Here is a 15,209-nt window from a genome sequence, read left to right on the forward strand (position 1 = left end):
TGAAGGCTTTCATCACTTTGGGCAACGGGCCAGTTTTATGGAAGTGTCACGTTAGGAAAAATAAATTGTCCAAAAAAAATTTGAGCGGACACTTAAGCTCCTTCACCTTTAGAGTATGACGTGGTAGCGTTAGTGGGTTAATGGCCGTATATGTGGAAGTGGTCATCCTCTAATTTACATTCATAAATCGCTGGGAGTCCTCATACCGTTCCTGGCGCAGTTAAGCGATGAACCACTTCGCTGCGGTGGCAAGTGCTGCCACAGGTGGGGCTTGTGAGAACCAGGTTGCTCTTCTTGGGCAACCTCTTTCGACCAGTCATTAATATAGCTGCCATCTGCCACGATGGGCAGTTTGCTAACACAATCCGGTGGGCACATTGTGGTGACGCCACAAGGTTCCGTTACCAGGATGGTCCACCTGCCACGTAGGCTGCCCACCTAGGTTGCCTTTCTGGGCATTTTTCGCTCAAGGTCAATGACGCCGACGCCGTCTTTTCTGCAGCATGGTCTCCTTAATGCTATCGCGTTAAAATACGGTTTCGCCTGAGAAGCCGAAAGGCTGGATCCTTCGTCAAAAAATGTGAGAGGGCGCACAGTCTGAATCCAACATTGACACCGCGCTTGCTGATATGAATTGAAACTGGGACGTTTCTATGCGTAGACCAAAAAAAGAAAAGAAATTCACAGGGAAATTGCACGTGTTGGCAATGCGATAGTATCGGAACATGTGAAGAGTGACGTCACTTCAGGTCTGGTGGCGTCTCTTCCTTCTAACCCAGGGGGCGAATTTTATGACCGATGACGCATTTTGTCTCCGCGAGCCTTCTAATGATGCCGCATTAAATTAAAACGACAAAGCATAGAAAAAGTTATCCATTTCGAGTATTATTAATATGAAGAGTACGAAACTAAGTTTCCAGCTCAGGAAAATGAAATCAAACGACTAAAGAAAAGAGCGAACTAGGGGAGAAAGATGATACCAATCATGAAATTGAGTCACAGCTGCAAGGGTTGGATTTGTGATGTCCAGTACCGATGCTGGCTGTTTAAATTCGAAATACATTGCACCCCGGCAAGTACTGCTGTGAACCTGCTTGCGGTAGGGAATGACGGTGCCGGTGAACTTAAGCCTAGAAGAGCTATGCCTTGCTTCTGTGAACAGCATACTTGCCAGAATGCCCTCCCCGTTTATTTGCAGCCATATAAACTCCCACCTTCATACCGGTTGCAGAAAATGAGCTAGGATTATTATGCAACGATGCTGTAGGCAAAGAACGCTACCGCTAAATGCGCCTCTAGCGGTTTAGAATCACCTCTCGCGTTTGTAGCGGCTCAAGAGGCTGATGGCAGAAGCTTTTAGACACCCAGTGGAACAATTTCAGCGCCATATAGCGAGTGCCGGTTGCGCATGCGCTATAGCTTGTAAGTCGATCCCCCTTTTTTTTTCAATACAAGGAAGCGAAAAGACCGAACGCCAGTCGATCTCTAACCAAGTACATCCCACGGAGAACAAATGCGAGCACGTGGGCGATGCACAGCTCAATAAGAAAAAGCTCTCTACAAGAGGATAATTAAATTCGTTTCCAGTGCAGAGAGCTTTGACGCACGTCAGTGAAATTCGATAAAATGCTTGAGAGCGCGCTGACGCCGGTATTATTTTATGAGAGGTTGAGGTTGATGCGAGCTGCAGGTTGGATTCTGTCTTCTCGTCCCTTTTACAGCGAGAACTGTTATTAAAAAATTAAAATGAAATGAAAATTGGTTTCTGAGGACAGGAAATGGCGCAGTAACTGTCTCACATATCTCGGTAGACACCCGAACCGCGCCGTAAGAGAAGGGATAGAGGAGGGAGTGAAAGAATAAAAGAAATAGGTGCCTTAGTGGAGTGCTCTTTCAATCGCGGTTTCCACTCTGCCTATCATCCCCCCTGTACCCTAATGTTTGGTGGACGAGGATCAGCTGCTCGATGTAAATGCAGCACTTTCTCCTAACAGCTCCGATACTTTTTTTTTGTATGGCTGCTGCAAAGCCGCTGCAATCACCATCACGTAAGAACACCTTATCTCATATTCAAGAAAGAGAAAAGCTAATTAAGGCAGCGCTGAAGGTTTGCCCTCAGAGCAGTCCTTCAACCAGAGCCGGGGAAGCTTCTACAATTGCCGCTGTTTTTCGAAGGCATGTAAAGCCGTGCCATGCGAACTTGACTTGGGATCTTTTCGCAAGTGCGTCATTTCTCTCACGGACGGCAAGGTTGTAATTCTAGTTACGAGGCCTGGGCTTCCACGTGCATTGATGATGAATGAACGCCACATTTCGAAATGATTTATGTGCTTGTTTGCCAATGCAATGTTCATTGTTGGTTGCGATAGTATCATTTTTTCTTTATTTAAGTCGCGATAGAGATGGTGATTGTGACCCCAATTTGTGCCGACTCATATGCGGGAGTTTGTGACGAATGCGATTGCTTCCAGCTTTACTCCCACCTCTAACAACTCAATAGAAAGCGAGCTAAGATGCCTTGCCTGTGTGAAGAAGAAAACTTGCGAAATCCTTCACTTTGTGCAGATTTCACAGGGCTGTTAATGTCTTAATTCGAGCAAAAGCAGACAGGAAATTCTTGCTATCTTTGTTAGAGCTGTTGTTACGACCATTTAGCCTACACCTTCTAAAGCTGATATTATATAATAATATTTCAATGATAATGTGCCACTCTACATCGTCTCTGAATAATATAGACCAATTAAATAAAAACACAGAAACAGTGTTATGCACCAGTGTTGCACCCAAGGTACACTTGTGCGAAGCATAAGCTTCACTTGCAGCTTTTGAATGGGACATCTCACGTCACCTGATGATCCAAAGCTCCGACGGGGACGGATAGAGGGTTCTCCTCTTCTTTCAGTCCACTTGAGCCTCACGGTGCTGGTTATTACGTCCTATAACCTGTCTTAAACGTAAACCCTAGTGACTGGAGACTTTCGATTAAGGCGTCACATACGCGCGCCTTGTTCGAACAACAGAAAAAAACACATGGAGGTAGGCTTGAGCAGCACAAAGTTCACGAAGCTGATATGACGCGCGATTTCTTTGGAATGCAGAGAGAACAAAAGGTGTGCTGATACGATTATGCTCGCTAATGAAAATTTCGCATGCTTCGTGCATTGACAAGAGGCTGAAACAAAGCTAGTCAGTCTCTTGCGTCCTTCGTACTTCTGGTCAATGTCTTCAAATAACTGAAGCTTCAATAAAGTTTGTACTTGTTACTATAGCCTTGTGTCTTGCGGTTTTGTCCTTTCTGTGTTGTTGTGCCCTTTCGGTTGTTCGAAAGAATATGGTTTCGTACATTTCATGGTTATTGCGATAAACTTATTTTTTTTGGATAGCACGCCACAGAGTCGTACGATTGCATTTTAGGCCAGCTGTCAAGTGGATCTAACTTGCAGCGTATACGCAAGTTCACACTACCCACATTTAATCCGACGTTCTATTTCGCTGATGGGCGCTTTTTGTACGACTGGGACCGATAAATGTAGGACGAGAGCTCGATAATCGACAATCCAACGGGTTCCAAGAGAGAGTCAACTGTTGTTTTTATGACCCCAGCTTCTGCAAATTGGTCAATCACGGTATCAAGGTCAATGGGTGCTGCATCGTGCAGAACAGAGCTCCGCCGCTTTGTCGATTGTCTGACTCACGCCACATGCATACTCGCGAATAGGTTCAAGTGGATGGCAGACACCCACCAGGTTATGGTTTAAAATGCAGGCGCGCGACTTGTGGAACTGCACCGAAATCTTAGCCAAATATTGATGCTATACAAGCCACGCAATTTACGAAGCATTCAAAGTTTGTTAAAGCGGAGATAAGTTTGTCAGCTCACTTTTTTGTTTTTGCATCGCAAAGACACTTCATATTTATCAGTTTTACGGGCTAGCGTTATGCCTGCAGTGCCTGTCTCTCTATTTCTTTCCTTTAATCACGGTAGCGTATTACGCCAGCGTACAACGACAATCTATTAAGGCAGCGTGCAGTGAGCGCGACGGGGTTAGACAAGGAGTGGCTCATATCCAGAGCGTTTATGGTGCATCTTTTTTGCGCCGTTTATACGTTGTCTATGATCTCTTCAATTGTTCAGACAGATATTAAAACAAATGGTTGGTATTTATAGGGTTTAACCTCCCAAAACAACTCATCCTACGAGAGACGCCGCAGTGGAGGACTGTGGATAGTTTCAACCACCTGGGGTTCTTTGACGTGCACTGACATCGCACAGTACACGGGCCTCTAGAATTTTGCCTCCATCGAAATGCGACCGCCGCGGCCGGGATCGGACCGGTTCCTTTCTACCAGGTCAGCAGTGAAGAACCATAACCGCCGGGGGACGCAAATTGAAAAGGCATCCAACGATGTTCCTTTAGATGCCCCGCGCGGCTTGAAGCGTTTATGTGTAGCCTTAGCAAAGCGCGAAGGCGTAGCCACGGTGTACTGAGGCTATAGTATAATATATGGCGGGACTTGCCGACTGTGCAGAACGTAAACACAGTACAACGTCGAGTAAGCTTACTCTAGCTTTTGCTTTTAAAATGTTTCCGAAAACTGACTGTAACAGAAGACCCAACATTCGCGTGGCAGAGCTAGGTGCGCCTTGACACTTGTGGACGGTGTAGCGTTCGTTCTAACCGGTCAAGAGACCAAACAGAACACCATGCATATTATCCATCACTTTTTCTTGAGCGGCAGGATGGGGAGGAGGGGGAAAGCATCTGGGCTCCTGGCCTCTACAAGAGGCCAATAACCCGAGCGAAGCGCAGGGAGAAAGAGCCACGCCCCTGACGCCATTCCTGGGTTTACGAAGCGCAGGAATGGTTATGAAAGCGGAGTGCACTCTGCGGATGCTCGCACTTCTGAGAGTTCCCACTCTCACAGAATCCCGCATGCGATGTAGCCTTTACTGGGGACGCCCACAAGCGCGTTATTGGTAAGCAATGCATGGGTTTCGTCCTACTCTGTGCAAGGTATATATGTAGATGCCAGAAGGGTGATATATCGGCGTGTAACTGTCTCTGCTCTCAGGGAGAGAGAGAATATAGTGTGAGCCCTGTATGCAACCTCGTCGTTTTCGCCTACCTGGCTGCGACTTCATTCTCCTTCACATGTGAATAGGGTGTATTCCCTGACGTCACAGCGGCCGATATTTTGTTGCCTGTGGAGTGCTGCGAAAGGCGGCGGGCGTGTCTAATAGGATCATCGGCTCTTGCTTCGGCCTGTACTGTTGAAGTTATGCGCTGGACAACAAAATGGCACCCGTGATGTCACGTGAATACCCCCTATACTCAACGTGATCGATAGGGTTGTTCGCTGGGAGCGCAGCTCTGGCAGCGGGTTGGAATAAACGTCGTCCGTGAAGTATTTTCTTACAGTACTGACTATTCGGGATTTTTACGAAATCAATGCCGCCCTGTAGCGGCGCCTCGAACTGTCTAAAGCCTGACCTCAGAGAAGTGAGCTTTCACTGAGAGATTTTTGGGACGAGAAATGTTTCCCGGCGCACTGCCACGAATTGGCCGCAAAATTCTTCATGTGAGAAAGGAGCTAATGACGCCGGCGCGCACAGCCATTGGGCCAGGCGTAGTGTGTAGCCGTCGCTGCAACTTTGTCATTACTCGCAATGCATGCCGGACGCAAGAGAAGCTTCGAGAGCGTACCACGAAGTGACACATAAAATGACGAAAACATCTTAAATGAAAAATTGCCAGTGCTTTAACTTGGTTAAATCGTTTATAGTGCGAAGCATTGGTTTTTTAGTACAGCTCGGAAAATGTCAAATTTCGGGCGTGACCACGGCACAAATTTTGGAAATGGTCAGGGCCAAATTTTAAGGTCGCCATCATGTTGGACACAGTAAATTATGTTTGGACATTGATTTTGGTTCAAATCGGCCAAGGTGAAATTTTTTAGCGACCCGCACCGCTTTCTTTCCAAGTTCATAGCTACCCCGTGCGCGTCCTCTGGTTGATCGCGCGGCTCCCCAAAGTTATCAGTTTGTTTGCTTCTCCTGCAGCCCGATAGTCCAGCGGCGAAGCTCCCTGCAGCTATCATGAGGAGCAGCGAGGAAAACAATCGGAATGCAGCGCAAGATGCGCGCTGAAACTTATAAACAGAAAACACTCGCTGTTATATAGAAAACAGTTCTCGCCACCTCCATGTTACGGTTAAGTAATTTCGCTTTAATCTTGCGAGAATTACTAGATGTGTCAGAATAGTATTTTTTTAGCCGAATCAAATGCGAATATTCCACCTTCGGCATCCAATCGATTGCGAATAGTACAGTTGAAATCGAATCAAATAGGAATGGAATATCCATATGATTATTCGCTTCTTATGCGAATATTCGTACAAAGCGACTATTCATGTGAAACAGCGAAGCGCTAAAGCTCTTGGTGTTAGATCTGTTTCTTGGAAAGAAGACACACTGATCTCAACTAGGGTGCACATCTCATCTCAAGCGCAAAGGAAAATTGCCTTTTGCTACTGCGCCACATCTTTGTGCAGTGCGAAGGGAGGCAAGGCAAGGCAGTGCGAAGGGAGGCAAGGCACGTAGCGAAAAGAAGACACGCAGCACCTCCTTGCGACTCGTCCGCACGCTGTGAGCAGACAGCCTGACAGGGCGCCGGCAGCATGACTGTGCCCTAGTCACGTGACGCACCCGCAACTTCCGAAGCTCCGAGGAGCGCACAACCACGTGCGCTGGTGCTCGTGTCAGCGCTGCATTATATATTTAGAGCCCTTCATTTTCGGTTTTATTCTTTTCGAAATCAAAAGAAAAAAAGGGGGTATATTAAAAATCAGTCACTTTATGAGCTCGAATTCGAGCAAAACTCTGGCTATTTATAAAACTGTTCGTGTTTCAGTTTTTTTTTCAGGCAATTTTTTTTTTAATTTTTAGTGAAGCACAATTCAATATTAGCAATAGTTTTTGTACAGAACATTAGATGCTTCACTTAGTCGTTACGTTCATGGACAATATGGAAACGAAAGGTGCAGTAAAAAAAAAAAAAACTGGGTACGAAATCAGGCAAGGATTTATTTTTTGGTGTAATTAATTACAATGACTCAGCCGCGTACATTATCGCCTTCTGCGCTGCTCTTCCATCTCCGCGCAAAGGCCTGCCTGTTTCTGTTGCACACTACGTAAAAAATTATTCTTCATCACATCGACCATTTTAGCGTGAGAGCGTTACACAGCTCGTATCGCAGAAAATCCGTCGTCATCATTGGTGTCATTGACCTGAAATCAGTTCCATTAACTTTACGTTGACTATGAGCGAAAAATTCAAGAAAAAAATCTCCAGAGAAGCAACCTAGGAGGCAGGCGGGTAACCTATAGGTGACGTGACCTTGTGGCGTCATTACAACCTGTCCACCAGATTATGAGCAAACTGCGCACAGTGGCAGGTGGTAGTAAAATTAATGACTGTTCACGAGAGGTTCGGCAGGAAGAGCAAAATTGGTCGCACAAGGCCCACCGCTGGCAGCACCTGCCATCGCAGGGCTGTGGTGCATCGCTTAACCGCTGCACCACTGCGCCAGGAGTGGTATATGAGGACTCTCAGGGGACAATGAATGTTAAATAGAGGACAGCCTGTACTGCCTATATGGGCATTTCCTCCTTAACGCTATCATGTCATACCCTTAAGGCGGAGCTGAAGTGTACACTCCATTTTTGAAACGCACAAAGGCCTCGAACAGGAAGCCTTTTCCGTGCGTATCGCCTGATACAATAATGCCAAGAAATGCTCTGGTCATAAACTGTGTTTCGGTCCCTCGCTTATAAAACGTAGCTTTCGAACTCATTTAATAATTACGCTGCGTCATGACCAACATGCGTGAAAAGAAATTTAAAATTATAAATCGATTGGAAACACAGCCTTTAATTATAGACGATACATGCGCTATTTTTGTTAGGTGTACTCGGTGTTTATTCAGATTTTAAAGAAATATGTACGGGGTGCCAGGATCTTATGAAACCGTGTTTTACCCGAAAACGAAGGACCCTAATTATATTATATCGCGTTAATGTGAGCATTCTGTAACAGTTGCACTTCCCACGTGCGCATGAAATAGTGCAAATGAACCATCTGCAATTTTAATTTTTATATCACAGCTTTTACGCTGTGCCACGAGGTAATTCGGCCGCAGGCACTTCTTCGCATTCTACATTATTTGACATGAGCGATGAGATTGTTCTCGCGACGAACTTGAAAGTCCAGATGCATGCCAACAATGCGTTGAGCCCCGCCGTTAGATGAAGCAATTCGTTGTAATCGCCCTTGGTGTCTCGATAATAACCTGCACATTAAAAACAGTAAATCAATGTATGGCATGGTATGGCATGGTATGATATATGGTATCGTGTGGTATGTTAAGGCATGGCATGGCATGGTATGGTATGGTATGGTATGGTATGGTATGGTATGGTATGGTATGGCATGGTATGGTATGGTATGGTATGGTATGGTATGGTATGGTATAACATATGGCAGCTAACAAGACCGGAATTTGCGTCCTTGGTGTAGTACTAGGCCATCACCTCCTAAATGAATGCACCAATTGTAATGCGAAGGCAAGATAAGAGATAGTCATTTAAAGCAACGGGGTGGACACTAAGACTGGTGAAGCGTAGCAGGGGACGCGGCAATGTGGCGCGGGTGAATGAGATCGGCAAGTTTGCTGGGATAAAATGGCTTCAGCTGGCCCCAGACAGGGTTAATTGGAGGGATATGCCAGAGGCCTTTGTCTTTCACTGGGGCGCAGTGAAGCGGACGATGATAATTATGGATGCTGACGATGAGGCTTGACGTCACAAAACTGCACAAGGGCCATGAGGAATGGCGTATTATTTGGTTCCCGATTAATTAGTTCAGATTATTCGCGGTTATTTGATGCGCACTAACGTTGTACAGCACATGGGAGTTTATGCATTTCACCTCCACTGGAATGCAGCCGCAGCGGACGGGATTCCGCCCCGTATCCCAATTGTGCTCAGTAGCGGAACAGCATAGGCACTGAGCTGCCTATGCTTGGGTAGGCATGTGAAGGGAACGGCATGTTGGTCTATGGTAAACAATTTCAGTGAAACCTCCAATGTTTCACGAAGCTGCATTTCGGACCTTATATGCAGAAAACATGCAAAGAACATAACTATCTCCGCGCATCGATCGAGGCTCCATCCTGGAATCCAGACTGTTTAAACTCATCTTATTTAACCCATATACCTAAGTAACGCCGCAGTTTTACTAATGCCCTTATTGTTAGTCCCAGATGACTTCGATAGTCCTTCGGCTATTAAGAAAAAATATTGAAATGTGTGATGAATATGAAGTGCAAAATCTAGACTCCTCTGAAATAAATATTTATATATTCACTACAGACTTCAAAAGGGCTATACAGGGGCATAGCTTAGAGAAAAATGAACTCAAATACCAAATCTGGTTCTTATGCGCAGTGAAAAAAAAATTAACCACCAAAAAGCTAGTAACTGCTTCTTTCTCTTACATGGGTAGCAACTGTTGGCGTAGCGCGAGGATTCTACTTCACACCTTTGTGGTTAAAGCAAGCAATGCACGCAAGACTATTCTTATGAAGGCACGGAGCACGTAATCTGCAAGATTATCATTGAGGAAAAAATTTCAATTCTAGACTGTCATCTCGGAGTATTTTCAGTTTTGAACTTCTACATCTTACCTTTCTAAAAACCACCGTGGAGTCTTAAGCTCCAGATGATGAACACCGCAAAGAAAGAACATTGATGTGGCAAGGAAAACCACTTACCAATCAGCAGAGGCCGCGCCAAAAGCGAGGCGCCTGCGCCCTCCCATCATAACCGTCAAGGCCTCGATTCCGAAGTCCCTGACCAGGGCCGACGCCTTCAGATATAATCTTCAGCCGCACGGGGCACCCAAGAAGGCAGCCACGATAACCATTGGGGTCAGTGTCCTCACCTACACAAAGCATTCGTACGCGACTCCTTGCAACACGTACCGTCACGGATTCGAGCGATAAGATATTGAAATCAATGGCGAGGCCACCCGAAGCTCTGCACACGATTTCTCCCGGAGAAAAAGCTTGCAGAATATACACAGCGTCTGAAGGAGTTAAGCCCTTATCTTTAGCCAGGTCGGCTGGTATCATGGTGAAAATACCTGTTGTAAATATGACGGTTGAGAACGACAGTGCATCGACAAGAAAAGATGTGTTGAGAAATTTCTTGGCTGCCTCGAAAATTTTGGAATTCACTGACACAACTTCGGCTTCAGTCATTTACGTTAAGCTTCGCTCTTCCAGTGGGGAAGTGCTTGTCCTATTTGTTGTCGACACCGAGTTTATCTAATATTTCAGCATGTTTGACAAGGGAGGCGTCCTTCGGCGTTCTTACAGTGTCTTCGAAGCCAGGCTTAGGCATATCGTTTGTCGTCTCTGCCTGGGGGTTACTGCATCCGTTTATTTTTTCGGAATAACCTTATACTGCCTCAACCACAGTGGACTTCTCAGCGCGATAACGGCAGGAATAATGTTGAGGAAAATTGCCCCGTAAAGAAGGAACGCCCCTAGGACACTGTATGTGGTTCAGAAGAAGTCGGTGAGAGGAGGAATGGCGGCTGTGTTGAGGCCATACACAGCATACACGAGGCTGCAGGCCGTGGTCCTTCGCTTCTCGAAATGCTGGGCGACCAAGACATTGGTCGCCACGTAGAGACCACACAGTGATGTGTGTGCAATGAAATGTTCAATACTCGCTGACAGGTCATTTTGGCGAATATGCAACAAGTACGGAAGCGTACTGTCTATGGGCCCGCTTTTTGGCGCGTCATTTTGTTACACCATTCGAACATGACATGTAATTTTTGCGTTTAAATGCAAAATTTAACTTAATAAAATATTCTCAATGGCTTCACAGTGTCAATATATTATATAATGAAACGTACGTCACTGTGTACTGTGAGGTGGTAGGTTTGCGTGATGGAACCCGCCGAAAGAGCGGCAGAACAGAGAAAGAAGCGTACATGACACACTAAATTCCATGTCAGGATAGGGCCCCTATAAATTGAGGTAGCCCATTAGAGAACTTCATATGTCGAATGACGCTGTTGTTGCCTCTGAAGGAATGGTACATACCCACGGTGAGGGATTGACCAGGGGTTGTTGGTGTTAGCGTGACCTGTGTATTTCTTGCTCTAGCATTCAGTCCTTTTGGCAGGCTTCACCAAATACTATATTTACTCGCATGTAACGTCACCACTTTTGTAATGTAAAGGTTGACTTTGCGGGCGCAAAATGGGGAGAAAATGGCGGACAATTTAGTGTGGTTAGGCCGAAACCGGATTAGGCGCGCCAGCACTTCGGTTTTCAGTTAAGTTCCTGCTCGAGGCTCGGTTTTCAAGGCCAAGCAGTCTTGAGACAAAGACTTGCGAAGTTGGACATAAGCTGCCCCCTAAGGGTACGATGCGATATCATTAATGGGTTAATTCCCATATATGCGGAATTGGTCATTCTGTGCTTCGTGTTCATAGATCTCTGAGAGCCCCCTACCTCTTCTGCCGCAGTGCTGCGGCGGGTAAGCGATACTCCACTGCACTGCCATGGCAGGTGCTGCCACCGGTGGGACTTGCGGGACCCACGTTGTCCTTCTCTAGCATTTTCAGGGTCACGGAGAGAGGCTTCTTAAGCTTCTTAGATGGCTCCTCTTAGTTAATGGACTTTCAGGGAACGCCACGCGAGTGACGTTGTCTAGTGCACACTTCGCCTACTGAGAAAAAAACGCGCGCACTGGAAGAAAATGTACGTCACCCACAACGGCACAACTAAAGCCCATATCAAGCCTACTGGTGACGCCTCACGATAAAACATGCACAAGCATGCGGACTACGAGGCAGAGTCAAGGCATAGATGGTCCCAGAGAGTGGCTTCTTCTCGCGGTAGACCCAGTGTATCACAACGGAGGCGCCCACACGTCCGAAGAAAAATGCTGTGCCACAAGATGGTTCTTCGAAATTCCCGTCTTTTGGCACTACCGCTCATGACACACGAGGCGTCTTTGTATCTCTCCTTGTCCCGTCGACTTCGCGCAGTTTTTATTCGCTTCAACAAGATTCTTGAGCAAGGAAACCTGCTGCTTTGTCACCAGCGAGACAGATTTGAAAGGGGTCTCATTGGATGCACGGCGCAAGTCCTTTATGCTTGAGTGGAGTACTCATGCAGGCAGACCAGGGCTGTACGTCCCATTTTATATATTTTCTTTACTGTCAGACAAGCAGTGGGAGGACGCTCACTGTCATGCTTCAAGATGAATTTTCTTCCACTTCGCTCATCGCACAGCTCTGTAGGCTCACATTCAAGAAGTGAAAGAAAACCAAAACCACAGTATTCTAGACCATGCAGGAGGAAAAGCTGAAAAACTTTGTGTAAGGTCAGTAGTATATCAGGCCTCTTGAGAAAGAGATCCAACTAGCTAAGCGAGAGGCCCGTGATCAATCGGAGAGTCCGAATGAAGCCAAGTATTTCACGGAGAAGGGTGAGGATGCAAGAAGGCGACGTAATTGCGCAGGTAATGTGTTTAGTACGCGTGTCCTTTACTGCCATGGTCTCCGGACCACTGGGACAGTGCTCAGATGTTCTCGTTCCTGAAGTCCCTGCACAACCTTGGCGTCTGGTCTCATCGCCCTTGCTTGGTACCGTACGGATGGTTTGAGCGACGCTATTCAGCAATTGGCCATTTTGTTTCGGGCTCGGAAACATGAAGTCATGTTTCGTGAATGGGTACTGTACTGTTCCCGATCACGAAATGGGCAAGTGTGTTTCGAGGTGTCCTGCACTAAAAATCTCGAGGTCAGTGCCTGATGAATTTGATAACTGAAGTCTACAGTCATTTTATTATGGAGCGCGTTGCGCCTAAATTTTCCCGTAAAAGGGAAAAGTTTGTATTGAAAAACATGCATCACTTCTGCAGCCTAAGTGCCGCTTAAAGTCGGAATACCCAATCCGCTCCCAAGTAGTAAGCTTTTCAAGAAGTGTGTATCAGCAGGGGTGCTAGGAGTTGCCTTTCAAACTTTTTGTTTTGTTCCAATTTGATTTCAGCCAGCAGTGGCCAACTAGCTCCCGAGTTGCTCGTGCTTTATCTTGAAATTATTTGGGATTTTTATTTAGATATCATTCTATCTTGCGAATGTTTAAATAAATATACGTCCTAACGCACTGCTGCATATTTCTATAAGCACACAAGACCATAGGAGAGAGCATGGAGAAAACTCATAGACTTTTGGACATGCGGCTGTGAAAGATTTAGAGTACATTAAAGGAAACACACATATATGAGAAATGCATTCTTATTAGTGCTCACGAGGCGAACCTTTGTTCGGATCCGACGAAGGTGGGCAAAGCTGCTGTGTTCATCGGTAACTTTTTCCCGTGACATTGTTGCCTTCCACTGCGGCAGACTAAGGGCAACGCTCCGAGGCTAATCTTCAGCGCTTGTCTGACAGCGTATAACATTTTATGCCAACAATCTTACTCCGCCTCGCATTCCCACACGCATCGTCGCACGAGCTCTGAAGCCTCCACTTAACCTCCACGCCAGCAATTTCCTCTTTGACAAAAAATGTTATCACTGCACGTCGCCAAAAGGAGAGGTCATGGGTCGTCATTTTCTTTTGTGGGTTGACATCTTGACAGAGAAATGTTGCTCAAGAGATCACTCTATGTGCCACGGAATGCACATTTCTGAGCTGTTCTAGGTTTTTAAGAGAATTTTCATGATTGTTGCAGGTATTTCTCTCACATAGCCAAGAAAAATATGAAACATTCCACCAACCCATGCCACTTGACAAATGGGTGGTTCTTCTGCTGAAAACTAATGGAAGAATTCTCTGAATGCCTAATATCTTTTCGGAAGATTAGTTTAAGCTAGCGTATTGCGAATGATTGAAATTAAAAGTTAGTTTAGTTCAAAAATTCATCCCTGAATGTTCGAGTTTACCGTGAACAATCCCGAAGAAAAAGGTAATGAAGAGGAGGTTTCCCGCCAGGTAGCACGAGCTCGCCGCAGTTCCCGCCAGGAAAGAGCAGGCTAGCAAGACTGCTCTGCAGGAATAACGTTCACAGAGCACACCAGCTATTGGGCCTGAAAGAGAAAGAATAATGCCCATCATCGACTGTGAAAAAAAAAACAGAAAGCCATCAAAAATGCTCTGCTATTTTAGCTCCCTATTGTCAACGGTTTCGTCGACACTCATAACAGCCTCCCTGAACCTACAAGCCAAATTTTGTTTCTAAAGAATTCTTGCATTCATCAGCCAGATTAAGCCCACCTCACGAACTGGCGTTATCTAACATCAGTCTGGCACCTGGGTTGCATCAGCTGTTACAATTCTATATCAGCGAATGGCCTAAATTCCTCACTTCATCTGATCTCCTACAAGCTACGCACAGCCCTTCTTTTTCCACTGCTCGCCGCAGCATCGTCAGTTTTCTTTCAAGCACTTTCGACAGTCTAAAACCTTGGGAAACAGTATGCCAGTACCAGCAGGCTGCACTAACCGCATACTCTGCATAAATTAAGGGTGAGCATGACTTTGAGCGTGTGGCCAGGGCAAGCAGCCTTTTCTTACGGGTATTTCATTTTCTCTCTGAGTTCGCCGTACTGTACAGTTGGCTAACTCTATTAATGCACTTCCTATTTCTGGGTCCAAATATCCCGAAAAGCCGAGAAGCTTATGAGATATGCAAAAATGCACTGAGGAGAAATAGACCCTGGTTTTAAGTGTATTTTGACTCAGAGAAGCCCAGCGTGCTTATATAACGGACGCTTAACCAGTTTGGACTAGCCGAAATTAGAATGTAATTACAAGTGGCTTTTAGTGATCGTATACTAACAACTAATCACAGCCGTAGTTCCTTCAGAGACCGCTATTTTACTTAGCTCGTTATGTCTGTCGGGCCACGGCAATGAAGGCTTATGCTGACTGCCGGTGCGTTTAGTTATTGAGTACACTGCGCACCTCCAAGCGCCAACAACGTTCCTGCGAGAGACGTTGGCCACGATATCTCTTCTCTGCTCACTCCGAAGGTCTCGATGAGGCCACAAAAGAAGATTCCAGACACACGGGGTGTGAACATGGCCAGGAACATCACCCAGGCACAGACGCACACAGTGA

At 46.0% G+C, this 15,209-nt stretch overlaps 2 pseudogenes; both read right to left on the bottom strand.

Annotated features, from left to right (window-relative positions):
* Positions 1–8,167: 8,167 nt before the first annotated feature.
* Positions 8,168–10,320, bottom strand: LOC144119539 (uncharacterized; annotated as a pseudogene).
* Positions 10,321–10,500: 180 nt separating this feature from the next.
* Positions 10,501–15,209, bottom strand: part of LOC144119540 (monocarboxylate transporter 6-like) — a 4,773-nt pseudogene continuing 64 nt past the window's right edge.

The sequence above is a fragment of the Amblyomma americanum genome, chromosome 2, assembly GCF_052857255.1.
Source record: "Amblyomma americanum isolate KBUSLIRL-KWMA chromosome 2, ASM5285725v1, whole genome shotgun sequence".
Lineage (NCBI taxonomy): Eukaryota > Metazoa > Arthropoda > Arachnida > Ixodida > Ixodidae > Amblyomma > Amblyomma americanum.